Source organism: Pinus tabuliformis, chromosome J, assembly GCF_031772625.1.
Source record: "Pinus tabuliformis cultivar Carrire ecotype Pingquan chromosome J, CPIR1, whole genome shotgun sequence".
NCBI classification, from domain to species: domain Eukaryota; kingdom Viridiplantae; phylum Streptophyta; class Pinopsida; order Pinales; family Pinaceae; genus Pinus; species Pinus tabuliformis.
The window spans coordinates 260,458,498-260,471,680 of record NC_142295.1 but is presented as its reverse complement, the minus strand read 5'-3'; the positions used below and the strand labels follow the sequence as shown (position 1 = coordinate 260,471,680).

General features: G+C 33.1%; 1 pseudogene; it reads left to right on the top strand.

The window, feature by feature from the left end:
- The first annotated feature begins 173 nt into the window (after positions 1 to 173).
- LOC149226768 (uncharacterized) lies at positions 174 to 2,427 on the top strand (annotated as a pseudogene).
- Positions 2,428 to 13,183: the final 10,756 nt, after the last annotated feature.

The window sequence follows — 13,183 nt, the reverse complement described above, 5'->3', positions numbered from 1 at the left end:
TATCCTTCCCTAGCCAACCTAACCTAGTTCAACCTCAGTTGAACATGGGCTGTAGGACAAAATGTCCTTTCCAGATCTCCCACACATCAAACTCTGTAACTCTTGTAACCTCCCATGATCAGTCCTCAAACATTCCCAAGCGCATTCAGTACTTCATCTATGCATCTTGCTAAATGGGTGCTCTAGTTCCATTAGAGATTTTAGATGCATATGAGAATTGGGGCTCTCTTTGGTCAGTATGGGATGCATATACAAAGAATAATGATGTTGTCTATCAAGACCAGAATTTGGGGGTTTTCAATGCTCACATGCAGGACGTTTTCGAGGACTCTCTATGTATCTTTTCTTATCATTCTAATGGAGATGCGAGGTTGGAGGGTTTGGATGCCTAGAACAACTTAAGAATTCGAGAGGTACGAAAACTCTAAAGTCTTGTGTTATTCATGATCATCTTTCCCCAATTTACCTTCAAATGGTCTCGACTGATCTGATGGCCTGGTATAGCGCTCAATTTGTTTTCAACGGAATAACTAGTGCAGCGGAGAATCCATTCAATCAATCATAGATTCAAGAAATACAACAGCAACTTCAATTGCAACAACTTCAAACACCAGTAGCTTCTTCAATCCACCAATGGGTCGGAACCATCTGAGTCTCAGAGCTCAACCCATGAAGCTTCATGGCAGCAACCTGTCAAATTTGGCTCAGATTTAAAGAGGTGAGAGGAAGCGCCACTCGGGTAAATGGGTTGCAGAGATCAGGCTACTATGAAATAGAACCAGGTTATGGCTCGGGACTTTTGATACTATAGAGGAAGCCATGGCGATGGCTTCTTTGAGTTTAAGGGGTGACTACACACTAGGGGGTGACTATGGCAGGTTGAATTTTCGTCACCTTAAACACCATCTGGAAGCGAATTCCCTCACCCCTCGACTGGTAATTCTGTTCTGCTATTTGTGTGTTGCTAAAAGTTTCTACTTCCTTCTTGCATGTTAGATTTGAAAGATAATCTAAGCAGTTCTGAGATAAGGGTAAAACAAGGGAATCCATATGCTACCTATCTTAAAGAAAGTTCTTCTTCCAATATATATGACAGGTGCCATTTTAAGACTTTGGATTTGAACGTGGGAGCATCCTTGAAGATACTATATTTAAGGTTATAAACATTTGCTTGAATTTTAAATGGAAATTTGTACCTAGAAATTATGTTTGTATATGTAAAAAATCTACACTCGGATCCAACAAGAATACATGGATGAGTTGTACAATATAAGGTATGTTGTTTTGATACAAGTGAGTTAGTCATGCTTTGTTTTCCATGTTAGAAAATTATATATTACAAAGCAATGGAACACATAAAATATTGTAGAAATAAAAACACAAAAAATGCATAAAACAAGAGAGACACAGATATACATGGTTCACCCTGTTTGGGCTACGTCCACGGAGAAACAGACAAACCTTCTTTTTATATTATCCAGCAAACTAAAGAGATACAACCTATAGCAGATCCACTCTAACTCCCTCTTCGCACTCAATATCCTCTCTCTTCCTCACTTAGAATACAGATATACATAGACACAATACAATTCCCTCATATATACTGAGGGGTTGCCTTCTAGGGAAAAAACCCTAAATTAAACATAACTTCTACTGTCAAACTATCCACCAGATAAACGGCCTAGATTGACTAGAAATTACTATACTTTTACAAGGCAATTTTACATCTATTTTTAGCTTCAGGGGTACTGCCCCTAAACCCTCGCCGGGGGACCACTCGCCCAGAACCCCCCAACCAGGGAGGATGGCCCCCCCCAAAACCCCCCCACATGGAGGGGTGTACAATCTTCCTTGGGTATAAATCTAGTTGAAACCTTTCAATACAGAAGATAATCAGGCTCCACACCCAACATTCCAAGCTATCTTCATCTATCCACTAATTGATATTATATTAATAGAAGTAACATGTTACATACCATACATGCGACATGAGTATAGATCGTCATATATGCCAAAAAATGGCACTCTCAAAACAGATGTGCCTTTTTTGGAATTGTTTTGCATATAGCTATTAGCAAGGGGTGTTAGCATCTTGGTGCATTGCTTTCAAGATTTTCAGAAAAATAAATGTATATACAAATGTGTGTTGTGGCCATATTTCCAGCACGTTGAACCCCCTAAGTTTACGTTGGTACATAGAGTCTTCTCCCACTACCATTCCATCAAGTTAATAAAGGTTCAATTGATTTAAGGTTATGGTTGGGGACTTTTGATAATGCAGAGGAGGTGGGCATGGATTATGAAAAGCATGCTTACATGCTAAGGGGTGACTATGTGAGGCTCAAATTTCCTAACATTAAACACCATTTGGAAGTGAATTACTTCACCCCCTTGAATGGTAATTCTGTGTTGCCATTTGTCTCTTGATGAAAGTTTTTACTTCCTTCTTACCCGATTTGGAGCTTCTTTGTATTTTAATTTTGAGCATGCACTTATCTATTTTCTCCAATAGATGTGCTTCAAAAATGATATATTACATATTCAAAATTTTATAGCAACAATGATATCCCTTGGAATGTTGTAGATGACCTTGTGGTATTTTGAATATGCGAGTTTTAATGCAATCACCTTTATGTATGTTAAGGAAATTGTCTCTGAGCTTCTCCTTTTTGTGGTTTCTATGGGTTATGGTATGTTGCAACCTAATCTTGAGGGAAATATACAAAAATGTGTTCTTCTTGGAGCAATCTAATTTGTCCCTTCAGAGGCATTCGAGCTTGTAGAAAATGTTGGGAATATAAATTATGCTTATGGAAGTTGCAATAATTTTCCTTGTATTGAGTGCCATTTTTCATAATACATTATTTATCCTATGATTTTTATCCTTTCCATTATTCAAAGGGTAGGGAAAATATCTCTCAATATTACTTTTACCATGTCATTGTAATTTGTAGAGTTTGCATAAGCATAGATTTTGTAAGTAATATAGAAAAAAGAAAGTAAATCATGGAGTTGAGTTTCTCTTTGACACGTGTTACCTCTGATCCATATTGGTTGTCATGATTTTGATTTGAAATACATTGAACTTAACTGATTCATTGGATGACATTCTAAGATATCATACATCATATTGACAACATTCTCGACATAGCTTTCGATTTAATCATGAAAATAATGAGTCTTACAGGTGTCTCTGATACCCCATTTATTATTTTGTTTCTAGTGAGTAATGAGATCATTCTTCCATGAAACTATTTAATCAAAAAAAGGAATCAAGATTTAATGAGATCATCAAGGCCTCTTTTTTAAATTCTTAGATACAATATGAGGAAAGGCTTTAGGCCTTGTAACTTGGTTAGTCTAGATAAGGGATTTTTGTTGTAAATGTTCATGTATTTAGTAATAGGTTCTATTCTTCACATAGATACTTGTCAAATATTTAGGTCGACTCCTACCATATAGACTCTGGTGCTTAATTTTACTTAATTAAATCATCAATCCATGTATTGACCGATGCTTTTTTTGTGAAATTTCATTCACTTAAGTCATCCTTCGAGTATTTTCACAACTTTCCTTTGGCGAAATTGCTTTGTTATATGCCATTGTTCCCTGCCTGTGGGCTAGGATGTATGAAAATGTGCACATATATAAATAAAGACCTTGCTCCTACCTTGGTTCCATTATAATATCCATACAAAAATGTTCCTCATTAAATTCCCCAAATTAATAGGATACTTGTGCTATAATCAATGGAAAAAATATGTGTATCATTTTAGGTTTCTTTGGAGGTGCTTCACCTTACCTGTTTTGTCCATCTGTTGATCTAGTAGGTTGGGCAGTTATGGAACATGTCTTTCAGCATCATTGTGGCTTTCATCTCTCCAATTGGATTCAAGTTTGACAATTCAAATCCTGTAACACATGCTTTAACTTTTTCTCCCAGCAAGAATTTGAATATGAAATTCTTTCTAACAAACCTCTCTTGTTGTCGAGGATAGGAAATAGATTGAAAATAAATTAGACATACATGGTGTTACTACTAGTCATTTGGTTTTTGAAGCACTTATAACCCTCTCATATAGCATTGGTAAAAAAATATGCAGAAGGCTATAACTTATTTTCGCTTCTAGAATTTGAACAATGAAAAATTTGTTTCCTTATTTTGATGATATATTGTGACTATACAACATGATCTAATATTTTTTAAAAAACATTAATAAACAGTTATATATATATATATATATATATATATATATATATATATATATATATATATATATATATATATATATATATATATATATATATATATATAGTGTAGGCAATAGGTTTGGTGGTGCAAAAGATAAAAACATTGTAATTAAGTGTGTATATTTTGCAATTGGAAGGGACATTTCAAATTTAATGGTGGATATGTATTTCATAGTTATTATCTCTTTTAACCTTCATCTTTCAATGTTAAAGTTGCTGGAAAATTAACAACATGAATAGTTCTCCTATCTAAATTGTGCGAATTTATGTAATGAACCTCTTTTGCCTACCCAGCAATTTCGCCCTTAGGCTCTATTCAATTAACGATCTCTTCATTTACAGTTAAAATTTGACTCTTGCAAAGAGTACATTGAGCATGTCGATATATAATCTTTATTACATATATGAGGTGGATCTATGATGTGGATTTTTTCATCTATAAGACATTATGTCACTCAATCTTTCGTCATACAACATGGAATTAGCAACCCTCTTTGACGATCTCACACATGCATTAATGAACAATAATTTAAAGTTAATGTAACTAGCTTGGCCACATGGCTAGGTATCATGATCCTAAATCCACATGCATATTCAAATGGTTTAGTGATATACTTGTTTATGTAACATGCAAAATATTCTAGACTAGCCCCTTAGGATACCATTGTTTGACATGCATGGCTTAAAATATACTAAATCTTTGATTATATCAATTAGGGGAATTGTCCCCTAATTGGTTTTCATGCACCCACATCTCATGCTATTAGTTATCCCACACATTAATCTATATATGGCCACATCATGAAGTTAATTTCATAGAATCATTAATGAGATCATTAATATAAACATCGTGCCATTATCAACTCAAACAAATGCCACCACATTTCTTATGTACAATGGTCACAAGTAAATTCTAATCATAAGTAAAAATAACTCCATGGCCCAGGTAATACAACTACCTACTAAGCCTCTTCTTTCAGAGGCAATAAGAGTCTCAAGCATGACTATTTACCTTAACAAGGGATTAGATATACCAATACTAAATAAGGTCCACACATTGATCCTTTAACAACCTAAATTAGAATTTCATTGTTATGCCAAAATTGTCACTTGCAATCATATAACATTATCTCATAAATGCCATGAGTATAGGTAAATCTACTCATCTATAATAGTCACACGTAATTCCTTCAATCATTCTCATTGCTAGAAAATTTATACAAATTCTTTCATAAGCTAATTGAAATTAAGACAGAAAGGGAAGAAACATCATACACAAATTCCACACATTTGAAACCAACTGAATCTCACTTGGAGGGAGGAGCACCACCACCAAGCCATGAATCACCTCTCACTCCCCCCAAGTTGAAGGTCTTGCCAAGTATCAAATGTCCTCAATTGATTGATGCACTAGGTATTTAATAGCTTCTTTCATGATTTAGTTACCATTAGCGGTGTCCTGCTTTATGGATTTTTCCATTTTCCTAGGTCTTATCTGAAAAAGCTCGTCTTTATCTCCCATGATGCTTTTCCACATAAAATCTTTCATTTATCTCCCACAAAGATTTAATGTCCGATAGATCTTCATCTCCCATCCATGTGATGGATATCTAATCCATCCAAGCTTATCTAGAATCACATCTAGAAGCTTATCATGAAAGATTCATCTCTATCCCATTCCTCATGGGATTTTGCAATCATCTCATCTCTCTTGGTGCTCCACCCTCCAAGTGATTTATTTTATTAATTTATTTAATAATACATTTTCTTTTCACATTATATATCACCTAGCTTTCCTCAGCTTAGGTGTAGAATAGTTTAACCCACAAAGGAGGGTATCAAACATAGATTTCCTCAACTTCGGTCTACAACCCTTAACACACAAGGGCGGATATCATACCTAGCTTTAACTTAGCTTAGGTATAAAATAATGTAATACACGAGGGAGGGGTGTTATATACTCCCCCTGTTAAATTTTACACCATCCTCGGTGTATCGTTGCATCATATCCTCATTCATAGGTAGCTGGTTTCCAAATCAATAGCTTTCATGGCTCTACCATCTGATGCAAATTTTCCGATGTACATCAGCCATGAGGAGTGCTCCAAGCATCTCTCCTTCCATAGTTACCTCAGTCTGAAGGAATGATACCAGTATCTCTCTTTCCATACCTATGTGTCACGTATTTTTTTCAAATCATTTGTGAGAATGTATCGATGCAAAGTTTAACTATGATAAATATCATAATCTGTTACTATTAAAGCAACTATTTCCTATCGTTTATTTTATCTGAAGAATGCATTTCCTCTGCTTGCATTCTTTCAAGCCTTTGTGTTCTTGTTGAACACCTGCTTCTTGTAGTCTCTCTGCATACAATACATCAGTTAGCATATTTTCCACATTAATATTCCTACAAGGTCATAACAGATTATTTCATATCACAATATATTTTCATATACATATATTCATTATAATTGTATGTATGCCAAACTGTGATGAACCATAGTTACCTATACCAAACTTACTTTCCTTCTTAAGGGAAATCTCCAAGTTTGTTTACGTGGCAAGACATCCATCTAATGACTACTGCATACCTGCACACAATGTATGTTATACACACCAATACACATTTCATTTTTCAAACTTGTAACATATGTAGTCATATGGTCCTATATGTAGTGTTGTACATTGTTCAGTTGTGGTATAGCCTATAATACCATCCTCATGGTATCACCTGCATGACATAAACTTTATCTGCATATTTTTCCACCATTTTAGTATCCTACCAACATTCATTTATCATGGTTCGTCTATGTAATTAAGAAAAATTTCATGTCATGTGTAAATCAATTTCAGATGTCATGTAACAATAGTACCATAACAGTTATCATACATACTATAACTCAATCATACCCATAACTTTCATTTTTGGGATTAAATCTATCACTTGTACGAGGTTTTAACAACAATGAAATGTACCATAAGGTAAATTATTGACTATGATCCTCAGTCTATCATAGATATTTGAAGTCTTGTGATAATGAGAACAATTTTGTTAGTTCTTAGCAATTATTCCACACTTAAACAAATTATGTCATAGGATTGACCATTTTCCCTTTTTATACCTCTATTTCTTGTTGTCATGCATACATCATTCAATAAACAATATGCATCTGCATACATCTCCCATATAGAGGTTATAAGTGAAATATATAATATTAATCACTTCACACCCTTTAAATTTTTATGTGAGGTGTGACCCAAGGGTATTTACACGTTAGTGCCTTAAATCACCCTTAAACACAAAGATGAGTTATGAGTTCATGGTTTATGCAACAATCATTAGGCCACCATGAATTATCGTCATGCATCAACCTGACCATGTTCAATTTCCAAGTATACCTTACTTGGTTACAAAGATCTTGATCATTATTAATGCATGATTCCATATACAATATATGTATTACATCTTTACACCTACTTCACAATATCATCCCATGAATTGATATGATCTTTATGCCTCTTTCATATCTAGGTTATTAACTTACTTAACTAGAACCCCTCAGGTTCAAACCTATGCATTCTTATGCATAATGTCCTCATAAGATTTTGTTTCCTCAAACAATGTGTAATTGGATCATTTTCTTACTAAAATAATTCATCTATTGACAAACCATATCCAGAGTAATTTACATCATTACTTTGCATGTGAGCTGATCAACGCAGCCAGAACTTTAAGGTATTTAGTCTTATAAAAGACTTTTCTTTCACATCCTCTATCCCTTCTTGGGATCTTTTAAGCATAACTTAATTTTCCTTAAGTTATGTTCTTAACTAGAAACCATACAACTTATCATTTGATTTTGAATATGATTAGAATGAGGTGATGACATTACTAATTTACCTGAATGAATTTGTATTGTATTACCCTTTGTCCTTGCATAGCATCCATGCCATCTTAGAAGAAATATGAATAAAATGTTGACCATATCATTAACATCGGTGCAATGATTAAATCTCCACTTTGCCTTTATAGAGAGGCATCCGTTTTAGAGGTTCATTTAATCATTTTGAAGATAAACAAAATTTATTATTTGACCTCAATTACATCACTTATGCAAGCATATCCATGCAGCTCATTGCACCCCCACAATGAGTTCTATATTTAAGGCATCCATGTATTTGTGTACTTAAATACTCATTCATGTTTGTTATCAAGATTTAGTATGTATTAATATGATGGCCATGCCTTATCATGGTTGCCAATTGTTTAATTATTCTCTATAAATATCTGCAATCATCACTTCCCAATCATGACATATAGTCATTGTGTCCTCATAGGAATGTTCAACTATAGCTTAAGTTTTGAAACTTTCTTGATATATGATAAAATTATAAGCTCCTTATCTTGAAAAGGGTCTTAATAAAAGTAACTTATTAACCTTAATAACATGGTACTTCTTCACTTAGCAATATTTTATGCATACCAAAACAACTTCTAGTAACCATATACTAAATAGGCTCCCCTTTGGACATCATTTGATATTACTTATAGTCAAAACCTATTTGCTAAAGAGTCTGTATGATAGCAGTGACATATCAACAATATTATATGTGAGACTCCGTAATTGTCTCAATTCTCATCGTGCAACCATCACACATTCTAAACCAACAAATCAATGATTCTATCCTTTAATACGGTAAAGCAAACATGGTCTTCATTTTTATTTATTGTTCAGGTGTTTAAAAACATAAGGACGTGCTATATCATATTAAATATGATGATACTTGAGAATTTTGTGAATAGTCACACTCCTTATGTTAGTTTCATCTTCTCGACAAATTGTAAGCAAGCTTTTCAAAGCTTAATTTCTGACCACTTATATACTAAATAAACTAGTCATCTCTCTAGTATGGTGGGCATATATGCACAAAGTCACATAACCTTAAGACATAAGATATGTGCACTTGTGTTCATTTACAAATTACAATACAGAAATAAAATGTAGACATAAGGATCCAATTCTTTTTGGAAAATACCACGTTCTCAAAATAATTGGAAATCATTCAAAACCATTCTCGTCATAAATCATACCTCTGCAATTTGTAATACCAAATACCAAACTTTGTGTTCTTCCAAATACCAAACTTTGTGTTCTTCTAGTCGAAAGAGCTCTCTTTGCTCTGGACATTGTTGTGCTGCCATAGACATAATGTCAAGCTCAAGCCTTCTAAGCTTAGATATTCCCTTGACTATCAAATTAGCTATATGGGTTGGTAAAGTTTTCAGTTTATAAAACTTTCAAGCTCCTACCATTACTTGAGTGGACAAATCTCAGGTGATAGAAATGATATCGAGAAGTGACAATTGAGAGACGCGTGAATGAAAGATCTCCAACTTGAAATCTCGCTGGGAATATTAGAAACAGAAGAGTGAGGAATAGCAAAAAGAAAACAACAGCGTCATTTGCATGAATCTTCCCACTACAGGTAGAGATACAAGGGAGGGGTTTTACAATTATCTTCTAACAGGTCATGAACAAGCAACGCAGAATTTCGACATGGATATAACACTCCGAGCCACGGGTAGTGACGAGCCCGATACCAATGCTGAGCATCAATCGGGGGTGAAGGAGGGATGCAATATGTGCTTTGACGATGTGAATGTGAATGTGATGCACAAAAATATGTTTTGCCATCATAGATATTGTTTTAGATGTTTGACTTTATACGTTAAAGCCATGATGGCTCATTATGGTGGTGTCCCTAAATGCCCACATCGCATGTGTAATTCCAAACTCACAATAGATGTTTGTGAGAAATTCTTGTCCTCTAAATGGCTTGGAAGAGGAAAAAATTTGCAGATTCAGAGAAAGTATATTGCCCATGTACTGATTGCTCGTTTTTGATGGCTTTATCAGAATTTAAAAAGTGCCCGCAAGTTCCGTCTCCCTTTTCTTCCGCATCACATTCTTCTCTAACAATAACAGCAACAAAATGACAGAAATGCTACCGCTGGTTTTCTATTAAGTGTAAGATTCCTTGGCACACAGACATGACTTGTGAAGAATCTGCCCTTCAGTTGGGTGTTATAAATGCAGAGTTGAATTTGCTTGTAGAGAACAACAAGTGAAAGTGGTGTCCGAACTGCAAACATATGATTGAAGGCACCGAAGGTTGCATGCACATAATTTGCAGGTACACGATACAAGGTGCCCTACAGAGGCATGCCACAGCTAGGCATAATGACTACCTATATTTCAGTTTTTCAATTTTTCCTTATTTATATCATGTAAATTTTTAGCAAAGAGGTTTAACTAGAAGATCAAAATGTTTAACTAAAGTATAAACTCTTAGTATAGAGTTCCCAAGTAGAATTTAAACTGTGGACTCAGAGATCTAAATTAGAACTAGAAATGGTAGAGACTCTATATCTAAAAATATATTTCATCTTAGCCCTAAATCAGTAGCCCAATTGTATAAAAGGTAGAATGTGGTTTAATTCTCAACCACGAAGTCAAATTATGATGCTACATTTAAAAGATATAACAAAATTACAGTGTAAAAGCATAACAATATAAACAAAAAAATACTTTATTTGAATAATAATATAACATTGTAGATCAATAACATTTCTTATCAAAAACTAGAATTTCATAGTTAACAATCAGCTATTCTTGAAAATATAGCATCCCCTTTTATAAATTTAATATGTCATGAACTACCTATAACGTTATTCATTAATATTTTTTTATTGTTATAATATTAGAATATACATGAATATCACAATATAAGAAGTCTTTGTTTCAAATTCAAGACAACATATATACCTATGAGATTAATTTATCGTCCAATTGGGTAACTATCTAGGAGAACATAATAGACTTAATATAACTTATAATTACACATCTATATATAAACAATTTTTCTTTTAATAATGTGTAAGCGGAAAATTTCCAAGAATATTATCTTGATATTTTATCAATAACTTCCATTGTCATTTTTTTTCTATTCTTCACTTCTTTCAACTGCAACCCAGTTTGCTATGACCAAATGATTATATTGGAGGGATATGAAATCTTGTTTGCCATCTTTGAAAAATAATGTGGTATTAACATTTCTTTACTTAATGTGTTTTTCTACTTAGTGTGGTATTAATGTGTTTTTCTATTTATTGCATTGCAATAAATTATAATGAACTTTCTTTAGATGTTTTTCTAGTTCCATGATAGAAAATGCATCACTTTCTCTAACCATACTAGAAATATGAGTGTAATACTTGTCAATCATAATGAATTCCTTGTCTATATCCTTATTAGTGAACCTTGGATGAGGTGGCAATTGTTGAGTATATCTAGGGTTTGAAATATTTGTTATTGTTGTTCACACACTCATTCTTGGACACTATATACATGTAAGGAAAAATAAAAACTACTTTCATTTCTAGTTCACCTCTAAAAATAAAAAGTAATAAAATTATTTTATTTTTTTGAATACAATTACTTTATAAACTATTTAGAAAATGGTTAGAGTTAATCAAATTCACCTTTAATTAATATTGTTTTAAAATCTTTATATTAATAAAACCTTGGATACCTTATTTTTTACAGTTATATTACATATTTAAATTACCATGAAATAATAGATAAATATATGTCACTATAATATGATATTGAAAATAAAATATAAATGAGGCTTACTTCATGTGATGTTTTGATTTGTGTATTTTGTCAGGACCCTTTGTGGAAGAGGTCTAGCTTGGCTATATGATAATGTGGAAAAAGTAGAAATGGAAACTAGGCTCTATGGTAATGTGGAAAAAGTAGAAATGGAAACTATGAAAATTGCTAGTACTTGCATTATTTTTGGTATACTTCTTTGTTTCTGCCTAAATAAATTTTTAGGTTAATGATGGAAGTACAAAAAAATATGTTTCATCCCATGTTAAATATCAAGCATATCTATAATGCGAGGTCTTTTCCTTGAATAATCTTTTATATTGATTTGTTTTAATATGTGAGATCAATACAGTAAAGAAGAGAAAGGAGAACTTAATTGAGAAGACTAATATCCGAGGAATATATATAAGAATCCCTACAAAACAAGGAATTGTTGGAGAATGCAATGTGCAAGATAAACTAAATCAATTGTTCCTTAATTTTAATATTTTCTTGTTAACTTTATTTATTTTCTTTTATTTATTTATTAGATATTCTTAATTAAACAATTATCAAGTGGACAAATAATAAAGAGAATGGGCACAAAAATTACGTTGAATGCTAGGGAAAAACCCCTTCAACTTCATAAACTCAAAATTTCTACCCATAGCTTCAATATTTAGGACCCATAGTAAGTCTACAACTTCTACCACTAAAAAATGTGTGAGAGAGAGTTAGGGAAAATCCTCACCAAAATCTTGATTTTCCTCCCTTCTTGCTTTAAATTAATTTCACCTTGCCTTTCTTCACTTACTTCTTGAATTTTGCACCTCCTATCAAACTCCTTGATTGTAGATCAAAATTATTTACAAAGGAGGCATATCACCTTCTATTTATACTCATCTATGGAGGTTGAATAACCCTTTTTACCCAAACAACAATCTAGAAAGAAAACACTGTAAAAAGTTATAACTAGATTCTAAATAATGTAAATTTATTCATGTTTGGCTAAACTAATGTTGTCATATATAGCCCTTGGGGGATTTTTCCTATTTCATGTTCCTACATTATTGGAGTAACAACTTAGATACCTCAAAAAAGGAAGTAATCCCAAGAGAAATGTGATGTATTAGGTACTGCTTTTTTCTTTTGTATTAGCTAATGGAGCAACAAGTCTATGGTGAGGGAGGTTCCACTCATGCAAAAACATTAATTGGCCCTCACCCAGCATGACATATAAAAATTTATAGTTATAAATGAATAATAAAATTTAT